The sequence below is a fragment of the Pseudophryne corroboree genome, chromosome 1, assembly GCF_028390025.1.
Source record: "Pseudophryne corroboree isolate aPseCor3 chromosome 1, aPseCor3.hap2, whole genome shotgun sequence".
Classification (NCBI taxonomy): Eukaryota; Metazoa; Chordata; class Amphibia; order Anura; family Myobatrachidae; genus Pseudophryne; species Pseudophryne corroboree.
The window spans coordinates 216,420,787-216,438,213 of NC_086444.1; the positions used below are offsets into that span (position 1 = coordinate 216,420,787).

At 43.7% G+C, this 17,427-nt stretch overlaps 1 protein-coding gene and 1 pseudogene across 1 annotated transcript in view; one reads left to right on the forward strand and one right to left on the reverse strand.

Annotated features, from left to right (window-relative positions):
* The window catches only part of LOC135061669 (solute carrier organic anion transporter family member 4C1-like), a 303,951-nt gene that overhangs the window by 27,619 nt on the left and 258,905 nt on the right, over positions 1-17,427 (reverse strand). The gene's annotated exons all lie outside the window — the stretch shown is intronic.
* On the forward strand, positions 15,865-15,982 carry LOC134952249 (5S ribosomal RNA; annotated as a pseudogene).

Here is a 17,427-nt window from a genome sequence, read left to right on the forward strand (position 1 = left end):
CACAGAGCCTATAACCACTGCACAGCAAAAGACCCGAACCGGAGTATCAGCTGCGCTCAGGTTACTCCACTAGCACTTGTCTCCCGGTTGCCATGACGACGTGGCAGCACAGGGCAGGAGACCCTAACAGTACCCCCCCTCTGACGAGGGGTCAAAGAACCCCTACCACCGGGTTTATCGGGGAACTGCGAGAAGAAAGAGCGTATCAGTCTGGGGGCATGAAGATCACAACTGCGCACCCACGACCGCTCCTCCGGGCCATACCCCTTCCAGTGCACCAAAAATGACAGCCGACCCCGAACCACCTTGGAGTCAAGAATCCTTTCAACAACAAACTCCCTCTGGCCACGTATCAGAAGAGGGGAAGGTCTTCCACTGGAAGAAGGATTACTAATCGCCCGTTTTAAAAGGGAACAATGAAATGTTTTATTGATACCCAAAGAACGGGGCAGATCTAACTGAAATGCCACCGGATTGATAACCCTGGTGATCTTATAAGGGCCGATGAACCGGGGCCCTAACTTATGAGATGGCTGTCTCAACTTCAAATTCTTGGTAGACAACCAGACGAAGTCTCCTAATTTGAAGCTGCAGGGTCTTTTCCGCTTATCAAAAACCCTTTTGGTCACTAATGACACAGACACAAGGGCTTTCTTCACTTTCCGCCAAATACCTCTAAGGACCGAAACCACAGAGGAACCACCAGGCGTGGAGTCCAGGGGGTCAAAAGAATTGGCCTTAGGATGATGCCCATACACACAAAGGAAGGGAGAGATCCCTGTAGCAGAGTGAGCCGCGTTGTTATAGGCAAACTCCGCCATGGACAGATGAGCAACCCAGTCAGTCTGACACTTGGAGACATAACACCTGAGGAACTGCTCCAAGGACTGGTTCACCCTTTCAGTCTGCCCATTAGACTGCGGATGGTAGCCTGACGACAAGCTGACAGAAATCTGGAGATCGGAACAAAATGCCCTCCAGAATTTGGCCACAAACTGGGATCCGCGGTCAGAGACCACATCAAGTGGCAACCCGTGGAGACGCACAACATGCAGCATAAATAATTCAGACAGGCGTCTGGCTGATGGCAGCCCAACCAGTGGAACGAAGTGTGCCATCTTCGAAAACCTGTCAACGACAACCCAGATGGCTGTCATCCCCGAGGATTTGGGCAAGTCCACCACAAAATCCATTGAAATGTGGGTCCATGGCTTAGATGGGATAGAGAGTGGATGTAATGGGCCAACAGGAACCCCTCTAGGAGTCTTATTTCGGGCACAGATGTCACATGCCCGAACCCACTGATCCACATCCTTAGCCACCGAGGGCCACCACACCGCCCTAGATAGCAACTCCCGAGTTCTGGCAATACCCGGGTGACCTGCCGACTTCTTGGCATGGAATTCCAGGAACACTCGCTGTCTTAACCTAGGAGGCACAAACAAAAGACCTACCGGAAGGTCTGGAGGAGCCTGCTCCTGTGCTCTAAGGACTAATGATAAGAGGTCTTGGGTAATGCCCACTTTAATACATGATGAGGAAACAATGGGCAACGGCTCCTCGGTGGTCTCCTGGATTGGAGCAAAACTCCGCGAGAGCGCATCAGCCTTGATGTTTTTTGACCCAGGGCGATATGTTATCAAAAAATTAAAGCGAGCAAAAAACAAAGCCCATCGTGCCTGCCTGGCATTGAGACGCTTCGCTGACTCTAAATATGCCAGATTCTTATGGTCAGTGAGAATTGAGACCACAAACTTAGCCCCCTCAAGCCAGTGTCTCCACTCCTCGAGTGCATCCTTAATAGCCAACAATTCCCGGTTACCCACGTCATAATTCATCTCGGCAGGCGAAAATTTACGGGAAAAGTAAGCACAGGGATGAAGGCGATTATCAGACACTCCCATCTGAGAAAGCACTGCCCCAATACCCATCTCAGAGGCATCCACCTCCACCACAAAAGGACGCTCTGGATCTGGGTGTCGCAGCACCTTGGCCGAAACAAATGCCCTTTTGAGACGGGCAAAAGCCGCTTTAGCCTCACAAGACCAGTGAGCAACATCCGCCCCTTTCTTAGTGAGTGCCACCAAGGGCACCACTATAGACGAAAATCCAGCGATAAATCGTCTATAAAAATTCGCAAAGCCCAGGAAACGCTGAAGCGCCTTCAAACTAGTGGGCTGCACCCAATCCAGGACTGCCTGTACCTTGGAACCCTCCATTTGGAAACCTTCTGGGGAGATAATATATCCTAGAAATGCGATTTGCTGAACTTCAAATTCGCACTTCTCCAGCTTCGCCCCAAGCCGGTGGTCTCTGAGTTTCTGGAGGACTAAGCGTACATGCTTCCGATGTTCCTCCAGGGAATGGGAGAAGATTAGGATGTCATCTAAGTATACAACTAAGAATCTATCCAAATATTCCCTGAGCACATCATTCATGAAATCCTGGAAGACTGCCGGGGCATTACAGAGCCCAAAAGGCATCACCAAATATTCATAATGCCCTGAGTGGGTATTAAAGGCAGTCTTCCACTCATCCCCCTCTCTTATTCGGATTAGATTGTACGCACCGCGTAGGTCAATCTTAGAAAAAATGGTGGCAGTACGAAGCTGGTCAAACAAGACCGAAATGAGAGGCAGTGGGTATGAGTTTTTAATCGTGATACGGTTCAATTCCCTGAAGTCGATGCAGGGTCGCAACGAACCGTCCTTTTTACCCACGAAGAAGAACCCCGACCCAACTGGAGACTGTGAAGGTCTGATAAATCCCTTAGCCAAGTTCTCCTGAATGTACTCTGCCATAGCCTGAGTCTCAGGACGTGACAGGGAGTACAACCTGCTCTTGGGAAGCTTAGCATTTGGCAACAAATCAATGGCACAGTCATAGGGGCGATGGGGAGGTAGTACCTCTGCAACTCTTTTGGAGAACACGTCCGCAAAATCTGCATAACACCCTGGCAATCCTGGCAAACTTAGCTGCGAGAGCCTGACTGGAAGGCTCAAGCAACTCCTGAAACAATCAGTACCCCAACTAAGAATCTCCCCAGAGACCCAGTCAAATTGAGGATTGTGGGCCCTTAACCAGGGTAACCCCAACACCAATGGGGCAAAAGTACAGACAGTCACATAAAAGGACAATTTTTCAGAGTGTGTGGCTCCAATAAACAAAGAAATCTGGCTAGTGCAAGAGGTAATTTTACCTTGGGATAATGGTTCCCCGTTTAACCCACAAATCTCAATTTCCGATGCCAAGGGTACTAAGGGAACAGAGTGTTTCAGGGCGAATTGGTGGTCCATAAAAACCCCGTCGGCCCCACTGTCCACAAAGGCCTCAGTCTTGACAGTTTGACCGAGGATCTTCAAGGTCACCGGAATGATAAAAGTCTTCTTGGGAAATTCTGACTTCTGGCCTGACAGGATATTTCCCATCACCCTCAGGCCCTGAAGTTTTCCGGCTTTTCTGGGCATGATACTACCACATGACCTTTATTCCCACAGTACAAACACAACCCCTGCTGTCTCCTCCGCGTCTTCTCACGCGAGGAGAGGCGGGTAGCCCCAATCTGCATAGGCTCCTCAGAAAATTCCTCAGAGTCTGAGGTTCCCTTGGGAAGGAAGGAAATCTCAGTCTCCCTTTCAAGCCTACGCTCTCTCAGCCGTCTATCCACCCGGATGGATAACTGCATGAGCTGATCCAAGCTATCAGGCAAGGGATATTGTACCAGTTGGTCCTTTATCTGGTTAGAAAGACCTCTTCGGTACTGGTGTCTCAGGGCTGGGTCATTCCACTGGGTATCATGGGCCAACCTCCGAAACTCCGTACAGTAAACCTCAACTGGCCTTCGCCCTTGCTTAAGGATCGAAATCTGAGCCTCGGCTGAGGCCGTCTTGTCAGGGTCATCATACAACATGCCCAGTGCCGTAAAAAAAACATCAACACTTTTAAGCGATGGACAGTCAGGCTGCAACCCATATGCCCAGACCTGTGGGTCTCCTTGTAGCAAGGAAATCACTATGCCCACCCGCTGAATCTCTGACCCAGAAGACTGAGGCCTAAGCCGGAAGTATAGCTTGCAGCTCTCCTTGAAACAAAAGAACTGCGAGCGATCTCCAGAAAAACGATCCGGGAGATTTACTTTCGGCTCCTTAACCCCTGCAGGTGCTGCTGCTGTGGGAGCTCCGCCAGCAGCCTGGGAGGTGTGCATTTTAATGGACAAATCATTAAATTGTCGAGTCAGGACCTGCACCTGATCGACCACCTGTTGCAACGTATTTTGAGGGGTATGCTCCATATTCCCACAAAATTTCAACAGGAGTATTAGGCTGCTGAATATGTTATGCACACCAGTGCCTGCAGGAAAGTACTGGTGTCAGAACTGTTATGCACTCCAGTGTCTGCAAGAATGTACTGGTGTTTGAACTGTTATGCAAAACAAATGGACTCACAGACAAACTGGGGAATATGACATAACGTACACAGAAGGTAATAGGGTAACAAAATACACACAAAGTGAACAGAGAAGCCCAGAGGCTAAGGAACTGGGTATCTCCCTTGTATTAGAACTGCACAGATGGAAAAAGCAAGATGTTGTGTTTTAATACGTAGAGAACCCGAAATGCTGTTGCTAAGGGCAACAGAAAAACCCTAAAGGGTTACCAACGGGTGTGGCAGTAAACTCCTTGGTCAGAGATGGAATGATAGACACAAGGAGAGTCTCCACAATCCTATTTCTCACTTGCAGTGCACAGGTTTTAGCTTACTGCCACTAAACTGACCCCTGACACCTAGCACAGTGAGACAGGATTAGACAGGCAAGTCTTAGAATACAGCCGCAAACTTGCTAAGTTCACAGAGTAGTAACAGAACCCCAGCAAGCTAAACGACTGACTCCAGTCTTACTGCTAGGTCTGGATTGGCAGAGTGTAATACCAAATCCCCAGGCCTATTTGCAGTAAGCAACAAACAAATACAAAGCTACACAGTACTGGCTAACTTTCATGAACTGACTAACCAACAAAGATTCAGCAGCATCTGCTTACCCTGAAAAGAGGCCTTATAAAGCAGGTGCTGTCCACGCCCCACTCAGACCTCACAGACTGTGAGCACAAAAACCAGCACCGGATCCCCTGCCGTGCACAGAGCCTATAACCACTGCACAGCAAAAGACCCGAACCGGAGTATCAGCTGCGCTCAGGTTACTCCACTAGCACTTGTCTCCCGGTTGCCATGACGACGTGGCAGCACAGGGCAGGAGACCCTAACACCCAGCCAAGTACTAGCCGCCCAACACTGCTTAGCTTCCAAGATCGGACGGGTATTGGGCATTCCAAGTGTGGTATGGCTGTATAATAATCCAGACGTATGCTGATGGTACGTAGGTCCAATATAGTCCACATTTAACCTGACTAAGGCACACAGCGGCTTACATAAAGGAACCTAGGCACTCGACGGGGTCCATATAGCAGAAACAATACCAAACAGACCATATACAGTAGATTACATCAGTGCAAACTATCACAAAATGCTTGTTAATCATATATATACAAACAGCATCCCAAACAGAAATCCTCATTCAGGCCCATGGGGGACAAACTCTTAAGTCTATGGATCCATTGTAGCTCTCTTTGTATCAGGATCTTGTGTCTGTCCCCTCCCCTTTGCAGTGGAGGGATATAGTCTATGATGTAACACTTTAATTGCTGAATCGTATGTTTGGCAGCTCTAAAGTGCCTAACCACTGGTAAATTACTAAATTCTTTTAGTTCGGTGTTGACACTGAGACTTTTCTTAATCGACGAGCGATGTTGGCTCAGTCTTTCTTTAAGCATTCTGCTAGTTTTGCCAATGTAGAGTAGATTACATGTATGAATTAAAACATATACCACAAATCTACTGTTGCAGTCTAGTCAGTGTTTAATGCACGGCTGGGGAACCTCCTTCCCGCGGGCCGTACAAGGCCCGCGAAGCCATTTGGTCCAGCCCACCCGCTCCTCTCAGTGAGACACGCCGCCGCACAGTCCGGCGGCAGCGTGTCTAAGCTGTCACCACACGGAGGAGAGCGCGGCTATTGTCGGGCGGCGGCGGCGTGTAGGACTTGAAACCAGCCGCCGGTTCGTGAGCCAATCAGAGCTCGCGGGCTCTGATTGGCTCTCGAACCGGCGGCTGGTTTCAAGTCTTACATGCCGCCGCCAAACATAGCCGCTCGCTCCTCCGTGTCCCCGCCGCAAGGAGCGGTAAGCGGGACGGGGGGACAAGGATGGGGACAGCATCTGTATACCTGGCACTGTTGGGGCATCTGTATACCTGGCACTGTGGGGGCATCTGTATACCTGGAACTGTGGGGACATCTATATACCTGGCACTAAGGGGCATTTGTATACCTGGCACTGTGGGGGCATCTATATACCTGGCACTGTGGGGGGCATCTGTATACCTGACACTGTGAGGGGCATCTGTATACCTGGCACTGTGAGGGGCATCTGTAAACCTAGCACTGTGGGGACATCTGTATACCTGGCACTGTGGGGACATCTGTATACCTGGCACTGTGAGGGGAATCTGTATACCTGGCACTGTGGGGGCATCTGTATACCTGGCACTGTGAGGGGCATTTGTATACCTGGCACTGTGGGGACATCTGTATACCTAGCATTGAGGGGCATTTGTATACCTGGCACTGTGGGGGCATCTGTATACCTGGCACTGTGGGGACATCTGTATACCTGGCACTGTGAGGGGCATTTGTATACCTGGCACTGTGAGGGGCATTTGTATACCTGGCACTGTGGGGGCATTTGTATACCTGGCACTGTGGGGGCATTTGTATACCTGGCACTGTGGGGGCATCTGTATACCTGGCACTGTGAGGGGCATCTGTGGGGGCATCTGTATACCTGGCACTGTGGGGGCATTTGTATACCTGGCACTGTGGGGGCATCTGTATGCCTGGCACTGTGAGGGGTATTTGTATGCCTGGCACTGTGGGGGCATCTGTATGCCTGGCACTGTGAGGGGCATTTGTGGATCTGGCACTGCACTATTGGGGGCATATGTGTATCACGTCCCATTTTAACTGGCCACACCCATTTTTTTTGGCGCGTGCGGGGGCAGACTTGTATGGCCCCCAAAGGATTTTAAAAATATCCAAATGGCCCTCGGTAGAAAAAAGGTTACCCACCCCTGGTTTAATGGTATATTTTTTCTGATCATGCGGGTTCTGGAAGTGTTTATCCACCATCAAAAATTGGCAATTCGAACATCCAGTGCAATGGAAGACACTAGTTGTTTTTTTGATAGCCAAGTGGTCCTAGTTTTCAAGTGCCCCTTATAGTAGTCAGTAACCACCAAAAGGTCTTTGAGATTAGGTCCTCGTTTGTAGGCAAAGTGTGGTTTATCCAGAATCCTGTTGGCCAGAACTGGATCACTCGTGATGAGATGACAATGTTTCAGGACTTTTGTTACGTATAAAAGATGAGGCAGTTGTAAACATACTACAGAAGTTGAATTTGGCTGGACCTCTATTTTCATCAGTAGTGTTCTTTATCAAAAGATCTTCCCTTCTGAGTTGTCCAATTCTGGTAATTGCTTCCTCAATCTCAATGCTGGGGTAACCCTTCTCATGAAAACGTTGACTCATTGATTCCAGTGCTTCAGGTAGTAGAGCCAGATCAAAAGTGCAAGATCAGAGGTGATGCATAGAACTCTAAGGAGCTGTGAGTACTGTAAACCTCTCTTAAGTGGGGCCGGATGAAAACTTAATGATAACAACAGGATATTGCGGTCAGATTCCTTACCTTAAATAGATGTAGTGATTTTATCTCCAATGAGGTCAATGGACACATCCAAAAAATGAATGTGACATCTGCTAAACGTGAGGCTGAACCTGATAGATTCTGGTATGCCGTTCAGATGGTCAATAAACTCCAATAGCTTCTTTTCTCCACCCAGCCAAATAAAGAACAAATTGTCTATGTATCTTACATAGAAAAGCAAGTGTTTGCCAAACCGTCAATTCCCAGTGATATGTATGCATTTGTATACAGCCATGAAGATATTGGCATAGGAGGGGGCCATGTTAGACCCCATTGCTGTACCCTGTTTTTGAAGAAAAAAGTTGTTCTCAGAAAGAAAATAATTTTTGTTGAGAGTCAAACTAATAAGCAGCGTGAGGTATTCCGCGGGTGGTCCAAAGTAGTTTTAATTGTTGGTGAACAAATTCCTGCATGCCTGTATGCCCTGTATGTGGGGGATGTTTGTATAAAGGCTTGAGATGTCCAATGTCACCAGTAGGGAGTCCTGCGGGATGTCACAAACTTGTTGTAATTTGATAAAAAAAATCTGTTGTATCCTCATTGAAGCTATCACTTATCCTTACCAATGGTTGTAAATAGAAGTCTCCCAACTGGGAAAGGGGTTGGCCCAATGATCCTCTTGCCGAAATAATTGGCCTTCCAGGTGGGCGTGTCAATGATTTATGCACCTTGGGTAGGGTATAGAGTATTGGGGTTTTTGGGAATGTTTGATTTAGAAAGTCTGCAGTGCTTATGTACCGATTGTTGATTTCTAATCAAATTGCAGCATCAATTTCCTTCTTATAGTTTCCCGTTGTATCATAGTCCAGTTTCTGGTAGTAGTTGGTGTCTGAAAGCTGTCCATAGATTTCTTCTCTGTAATAGTCATAATTTAACAGGACAATTTCTTCCCCCTTGTCGGCCTCTCAGATGACTAAATTGATGTCATCCCGTAATGTTCTGATTGCTCTCCTTTCCTGAAAGGTAAGGTTATGATAGGAGATTTTTTGTTGTTCCCCAAATGGCACTGTATCCCTTTTCAATAGTCTAGTAAAGGTCAAGATAGAGGGGTTTGTGGTTGGTGGAGGGGTTGCATTAGCCCCTGAAGAAAACTACCAGAGTGTGGTTGAAACGGTTGTCGAGCCGCTGTTTGTATTACTTTGCTACTGATGGACTGAATAAATCCTCTTCTGTCAAAACGTGAATGCTGATCCTACATCTTTTCAAAACAACATTGGAAAGTAAGTGTCAATGTTTATCTTTTTTGGACCCTGCACCACGACCGTTGGTATTTTGTTAACCCTTGCCAGTGTGCTGTTTTGCTTCTTGGATCTATTTATAATTTATGGAGACCTGCACCTGCTTACAGTCTCTGGCTAAGTGTGCTGGTCAAACCCTTAGATTAATTCATTGTGAAAGCACAATGTTTTTTCTTGTTTCAATTATTTGTGTATCTATGTGTGCATTTCTGATAGATACTCAGAGGTCAGTAACTTTTGCCGAGTACTAATGTCACATAATAGCAACAAAGAACTATCCTCAGTGTTACAGTTTGATGATGCCAATGCTGAAAGGATTTTGAGAATACATAATCCCTGGCTTTTAACAAAGACAGTCCAGAGGAATTTTATAGTGACCTGTTGAGGCAAAAGGAAAGAGAGGTTGAATTACAACTACATGGACTTACACTATCACAATATTTTAAAGAACAACTTATTCCCAGAGGCTTCAGGCCCTATAAACAGCTGACACTAGGGAGATATAACAATGGCTTTTGCATTAAATGTTGCAATATTTTAAACAAATGTTCACAAGACCTGATGCTGCTAGTCATACAGCAGGCAGGTCTTGACCTACAGGAGCTTAAAAAGGATATTTCTCAGTTGGAGGCTTCAAAGTTGCTTGCCTCAATACAAGCCCCTGGGTGTGAACTTCTGGGAAACTTGTCTGACGAAGTTGAGAAATTCAGTAGTGACTTACTAAAGTTTAATAAAAACAAGTATAAGTAAGTAAAACTTGACTATAAGGAGAACAGGGTATATCCGTGGTTCTCGTGGAACGAAGGGAGAAGGTACAGGTCACAACCATGTAGGGGAGGATGGAGGCCAAGAGTTCAATTCACAGATATAGAGAGCCAATCTCAAACCTCTGCCAGTGACTCAGACATCCTTACAGCATCGACCCATGGGGCAACTTATTTATCAAGGTCAGACAGAGCAAGGAGACCTACAAAAAAAACCTTAAACCCACCTGTAGAGGTGGGATAAAGTGGAAGAAGGAACCAGAAAACATGTAAACACTGTTGTATTCAACCTATCGGATTATATATTAACACAAGCAGAGCTCTCTCTCTCTTGAATAAAGGTCTCACCTTTGTTCCGACTCTGTCACAAAACAGCTTTGATTGGCACGTTGAAATGCATCGTCTCGGCAGACAATTAAGACTCAAGGACTTCTTCGCCCAGCCCAACGCGGACGGATGGACCGGAGGATGAGACTCACATTTGGATAATGCGCACACTCTTAAAAGACCAAGTAACTTTGATCCGCCGAGCACGAGCCCCTCCATCTTGAACTTTACTAGACTATTGAAAAGGGATACGGTGCCATTTGTGGAACAACAAAAACTCTCCTATCATAACATTGCCTTTAAGGAAAAGAGAGCAATCAGAACATTACGAGATGACATCAATTTAGTCATCTGAGCGGCCGACAAGAGAGAGGAATTGTCCTGTTAAATTATGACTATTACAGAGAAGAAATCTATGGACAGCTTTCAGACACCAACTGCTACCAGAAACTAGACTATGATACCACGGGAAACAACAAGAAGGAAATTGATGCTGCAATTGGATTAGGAATCAACAATCGCTACATAAGCAGCAGCACTGCAGACTTTCTGACTCAAACATTCCCACCTGGAAGGCCAATTATTTTGGTGAGATGATCATTGTGCCAACCCCTTTCCGAGTTGGTGCACTTCTATTTACAATGGAAAGGAGGGTGATAGAGTCTGCACAGGATCTCTCAATCATGAAAACTTGCTGATTTAATTAATATAGGATAAACCTATAGCTATAACGTTAACCAACATTTGGCCATGAGTAATTGAATAATTGATATCTGGCACTGGGTTGGCGGTGCTCCCAGAGGTAGTTCAGTAAACTAGTATAGGGAAAATGTATGGTTCCTGTATAGTACAGGAGCCAAAGAAGAAAAGAAGAAAGACTACAAGTTTCTTCTGGGGCACACTTTTGTTGTGAAATGTGTAATATTCTAGTATTTAAAATATAACTTTTATTAGTATTCCTCAAAAATAAGGGGCTATAAGGCAAAAAGGAACTGAAAAATGATAAGGATACTTTCAATTTATCGAAAGGTTAATCTATCCGATTTAAGCATGGTTGATTGTATAAGGTGATACAAATCAAACTGACTGGCTCCGTTTGGCGAAAATATATATAGATCTCTCTGATGTTAGAAGAACTAAAATTAAAGTATGAACAATGTATAGGTTATCTTCTTCCGAAAAAATGAAATGTACTTATAATAAAAAATACCAATGACAATATACCGGAAGAGAGGGGTATTTCTCTATCTAACAAGCCGGGCTCAACCCTGATAATTGGTAAGAATCTGTTTCCACAATCTGAAGTTGATATAGTGAGTAATAACAATACCTTGGCTCCGAGTCTTATGTTCTGAGTTGGGATATAAATACCTGCAGTACCAAGTATTCTCTGGTGGTCTCCCAACCAGGTATGACCTGGCCCACAGTGCTTGGCTTCCAAGATCAGACGAGGTTGGGCATACTTAGTGTGGTTTGACCGCAGGTGAATATATCCTGCTTTATGATGCCCAGAACCAAGTATTAAGTACTGAAAGATCCCAAATTTTAGGTGAAATACTTGGGAGCTCTTTAAGTCCAGACAATAGTAGCACCAAAATATGTATTGATAATGAAGGTAACAAATTGAGGATGAGTCCTGGACCAGAGTGCGGCTTACTAACAAGCCTTATGCAGTCCCATTGTTGCCATGTTTCACATGTATTTCAGATCAATATGTTGTACATAAGTGAAAAGTCACATCAGTATCTGAGAAACTTAAAGTAACAACAACAAAAATGCAATTTTGCTGAAGTATTAAATCCGATGGGGCATCAGACAGAAAGAATATATCCTACTGTTAGGTGGAGGGGTGAAATACCCCCCTTGGTCAGTGGAGACCGCCGCTAGAAGTCCATGGTGGAGGGTGAGTCCAGCAGAGAGACGCCGGTGTCCGCGGTCCGCCGACCGGAAGTTCGAAAACCGGAATCGGAAGTGACAACCGGAAGTGACGACGTACGTTTCGCTCGGGGAGCTTGTTCACGGAGTGCCTGTTCCCTGGCTCTCTGATGCTGATTTATAGGGACCTGGTGGGTCCTTGTGATTGATAAATTGATTGCTGTGATCACTGATTAAGTAATAAATGCTCAGAGTTATATTGATGCAGAATTAATGTAACTAAATGTATGTTCCCTGTACGGTCATATGACCATTGTGTGATTAAAGCTAAATTGCATGAAGATTATAATGTTAGGGAAGATGTATGCCCACATGATTAGAAACACCCTAAATGGGACTTGTTAAATCTTTAAGTGCTTGATTACACTGGATTATTAGCACTGTTGGAAACAGTCAATTGTGCTGTGTGCAGCACGACATTTTTTTAAAACAGTATATCTGTTTTATGGATAAATGGTTCGATTTCAATCTGTTGGGATAGAAGGTTGAAAGTGGCAAAATATATGAAGGGGGCAAAAAATTAAATAATGATAAATATAATGAAAAGTTTTTGATGTAGAAACTATTGAAAATATTAATTAAGCTGAGAGTGGGAATGAGAATGAATACAGCAACTTATGAATGTGAAAGTAAACATAAATATGCAATGAAAATAAAATAAAAGTAATAATGAAAAATAATTATAAATATGAATAAGAATACCCTATTACACCAGACCAGTTCCCACTTTCCCCCCACGATTACTAATATCCCCAAAGGGGAATTTCTACGTCTACGAAGAAATTGTTCCAATGATTATGTATTTGCCACCCGCAGCAAAGAACTGGCACTGAGACTGAAAGAACGTGGCTACAGTTCCAGGTCCATCAAAAAAGCCAAAAAGGTCGGCTTTCATACACCAAGGGAGACATTAATTTTTCAGGACTCTAAGACTAACTACCAATGACAATACGACCATTCGATTCGTGGGTGATTTCTGTGATGAATGGAAAGAAATCAAATCTGTTTTACAACGACACTGGTCTATTCTGCTACCCGACAATGATTTGTCACAAAAACTCAATAACACGATAGATCTCAGCTGGAGACGCTCCCCAAACTTGAGAGACCATCTTGTCAAAAGTCATTTTACACCAAGACCTGCACGAGACCCGATTGCAATAGGAAGCTACCCCTGTGGAAACTGCAAAATCTGTGAACATATGGTCAACCTTCAAACAATAAGCGACAGATATGGGGACACTATTAAAATCAAGGACTTCTTCAACTGTAAAAGCACCAACGTAATTTATTGCATATCATGCTCGTGCAATAACAAATATGTAGGAATCACCACACGTATGTTGAAGCAGAGGGCTCTTGAGCATATGAGTAACATCAGAAATGCTAACAGAGACCAACAAAGGATGAAGCAACTAACCTCAGTCTCCAGACACTTTTTGCAACAACACTCCTGCTCTCCGCAGGATTTAAATATGTGGCCTAGAACAAGTTAAAATGGGAATAAGAGGTGGAGATATTATGACCACACTCCTGAAAAAAGAAAGTGAATGGACTTTCCGCTTGAATACTCTAGCTCCCAATGGTCTCAATGAGTATATCAACTACAGTGTTTTCCTGTAACTTTTTTTCATCATACTTCAATATTCCTCTCTCCAGCAAATCAAATTCAATAAGCTTTCATTTTTATAGATAGCTCCACCAATTTTCCTCATTCTTTTTTTTTTCCTTTTTTTCTTTTTTCTTTTTTCCTCTTTCACACCTTTATTTTTCACACTTCAGCTGTTCCGCAAATCTTCTCAGTCACTACATTTCATAACCGCATCTTTCCTCATCACCTGTCACATCTCCACTTTTTCCACACCTAACATTCACTTTCACCCAGTCCCTCCCTCCCTTTTGCCCTTCTCTTTCACCACTCATTTTCCGCCCTACATACATACCAATCTTCTCCCCCCACTCCTTTTCACCTGCACCAGCTTCCCCACGTCCATTCTCAATCTCACGTCCACCCCCACCCTATCCTTCACATTACCCCTACACATTGCCCCACTATCATCCAATTTTCTCTCACCTTGCCCCCATACTCTTGAGATTTCACCATCACGACTGTCGTGCATCAATTCAGTTCACAATCACATCATTTCCCCCCCCCCTTCCCCCTCCCGTCCCTTTCATCAATTTACCTCTTCCCCTTCTCTTTCCCTCCTCCCTCTTCCCCTTCTCCTTCCTCCTTACTCCTTCTCCTCCCTCTCTTCCCCCCCCACCCCCCCTCCCCTTCCACTCCAAAGCTCACTACACTTGCCCTCCGTTTAAACATACATTTTTCCACATCCAGCTAAGTTTTTTCCTCTCCTTCTCTCACCTCACCACTTCACCCCCACTCTACTCTGATCCATTGTTTATTCTTAACAATTATTCTCAACATGTTTCTCACAGCCCGCTTCATGTTCAGTCTATACATTCACACTGTCCATTTAGGCTCGTTTCAATCCTTTTTAGGAATATTGCAATTTCATTTGTCATTTTTTACTTTTCTTATTTTTATTATTTTTTATTTTATTTTATTTTATTTTAATTTTTATCTCCATATCTATTTATTTCATCGCTCAACATTTTCATTCATATTTTATTCTTATTCATATTTATAATTATTTTTCATTATTACTTTTATTTTATTTTCATTGCATATTTATGTTTACTTTCACATTCATAAGTTGCTGTATTCCTTCTCATTCCCACTCTCAGCCTAATTAATATTTTCAATAGTTTCTACATCTATAACCAAAAAACCTTTCATTATATTTATCATTATTTAATTTTTTTGCCCCCTTCATATATTTTGCCACTTTCAACCTTCTATCCCAACAGATTGCAATCGAACCATTTATCCATAAAACAGATATACTGTTTTTAAAAAATGTCGTACTGCACACAGCACAATTGACTGTTTCCAACAGTGCTAATAATCCAGTGTAATCAAGCACTTAAAGATTTAACAAGTCCCATTTAGGGTGTTTCTAATCATGTGGGCATACATCTTCCCTAACATTATAATCTTCATGCAATTAAGCTTTAATCACACAATGGTCATATGACCATACAGGGAACATACATTTAGTTACATTAATTCTGCGTCAATATAACTCTGAGCATTTATTACTTAATCAGGGATCACAGCAATCAATTTATCAATCACCAGGACCCACCAGGTCCCTATAAATCAGCACCAGAGAGCCAGGGAACAGGCACTCCATGAACAAGCTCCCCGAGCGAAACGTACGTCATCACTTCCGGTTGTCACTTCCGGTTTCGGTTTCCGAACTTCCGGTCGGCGGACCGCGGACACCGGCGTCTCTCTGCTGGACTCACCCTTCATCATGGACTTCTAGCGGCGGTCTCCACTGACCAAGGGGGGTATTTCACCACTCCACCTAACAGTAGGATATATTCTTTCTGTCTGATGCCCCATCGGTATAATACTTCAGCAAAATTGCATTTTTGTTGTTGTTTCTTTAAGTTTCTCAGATACTGATGTGACTTTTCACTTATGTACAACATATTGATCTGAAATACATGTGAAACATGGCAACAATGGGACTGCATCAGGCTTGTTAGTAAGCCGCACTCTGGTCCAGGACTCATCCTCAATTTGTTACCTTCATTATCAATACATATTTTGGTGCTACTATTGTCTGGACTTAAAGAGCTCCCAAGTATTTCACCTAAAATTTGGGATCTTTCAGTACTTAATACTTGGTTCTGGGCATCATAAAGCAGGATATATTCACCTGCGGTCAAACCACACTAAGTATGCCCAACCTCGTCTGATCTTGGAAGCCAAGCACTGTGGGCCAGGTCAGTACCTGGTTGGGAGACCACCAGAGAATACTTGGTACTGCAGGTATTTATATCCCAACTCAGAACATAAGACCCGGAGCCAAGGTATTGTTATTACTCACTATATCAACTTCAGATTGTGGAAGCAGATTCTTACCAATTATCAGGGTTGAGCCCGGCTTGTTAGAGAGAGAAATACCCCTCTCTTCCGGTATATTGTCATTGGTATTTTTTATTATAAGTACATTTCATTTTTTCGGAAGAAGATAACCTATACATTGTTCATACTTTAATTTTAGTTCTTCTAACATCAGAGAGATCTATATATATTTTTGCCAAACGGAGCCAGTCAGTTTGATTTGTATCACCTTATACAATCAACCATGCTTAAATCGGATAGATTAACCTTTTCGATAAATTGAAAGTATCCTTATCATTTTTCAGTTCCTTTTTGCCTTATAGCCCCTTATTTTTGAGGAATACTAATAAAAGTTATATTTTACATACTACAATATTACACATTTCACAACAAAAGTGTGCCCCAGAAAAGACTTGTAGTCTTTCTTCTTTTCTACTTTGGCTCCTGTACTATACAGGAACCATACATTTTCCCTATACTAGTTTACTGAACTACCTCTGGGAGCACCACCAACCCAGTGCCAGATATTAATTATTCAATTACTCATGGCCAAATGTTGGTTAACGTTATAGCTATAGGTCTATCCTATATTAATTAAATCAGCAAGTTTTCAGATTGAGAGATCCTGTGCAGACTCTATCACCCTCCTTTCCAAAGTACTTTGTATACTGAGCTCAGCTCAGCTTTCCAGAGTCTGGCACGGATCCACCGGGACCAAAACCCGTTTCCTCTCTCTTTTTTCAATTTACTCCCTGTTACTCTCTTATATAATATGACTAGCTTTAGTCTTAAAAATGAACTCAGCACAAGACGCAGAACAGAAGGTTTAGAAAACATCTTCCCTACTGACATAAATTCTGAAACTGTGGAACAAAATTGGGAAGAAGACTGTCAAAAACTCAAATATTTACTACAACGCCAAACCCGAGTCAACTGGGACCTAACGAGCTTGGAAAATTATCATAAACAGAAAATAGTACCTAGAGGGCTTAGACCTAAACTCTTTCCTTCCTACGAATTGTTTACAGAGAACTTGAAACAGGAGTAGGAAGCAACATTGTTGAAGTGCTCACAGGACCTAATCTGTATCCTTATCAAACATAATAACTTTGTCCTTGACGATTGCTCAAAAGAAATCGAACAATTAGGGAAAAGTCTGGAACAATGGGAACAAAATTCCAAGTTCCAGAACAAATTTGAGAATCTCAATAAAGATCTGCAGATCTATGAACAGATCATAATAGATCGCAAAAAGAGCAAATTTTCAAGGGATCAAAAGAGATTTCGTCAATAACAAGGTCTTCTATTGGACTAGACCAATGAGGAATCAGAAATAAACCATGACTTTAACCAGTTACAGATTATCAATCTAT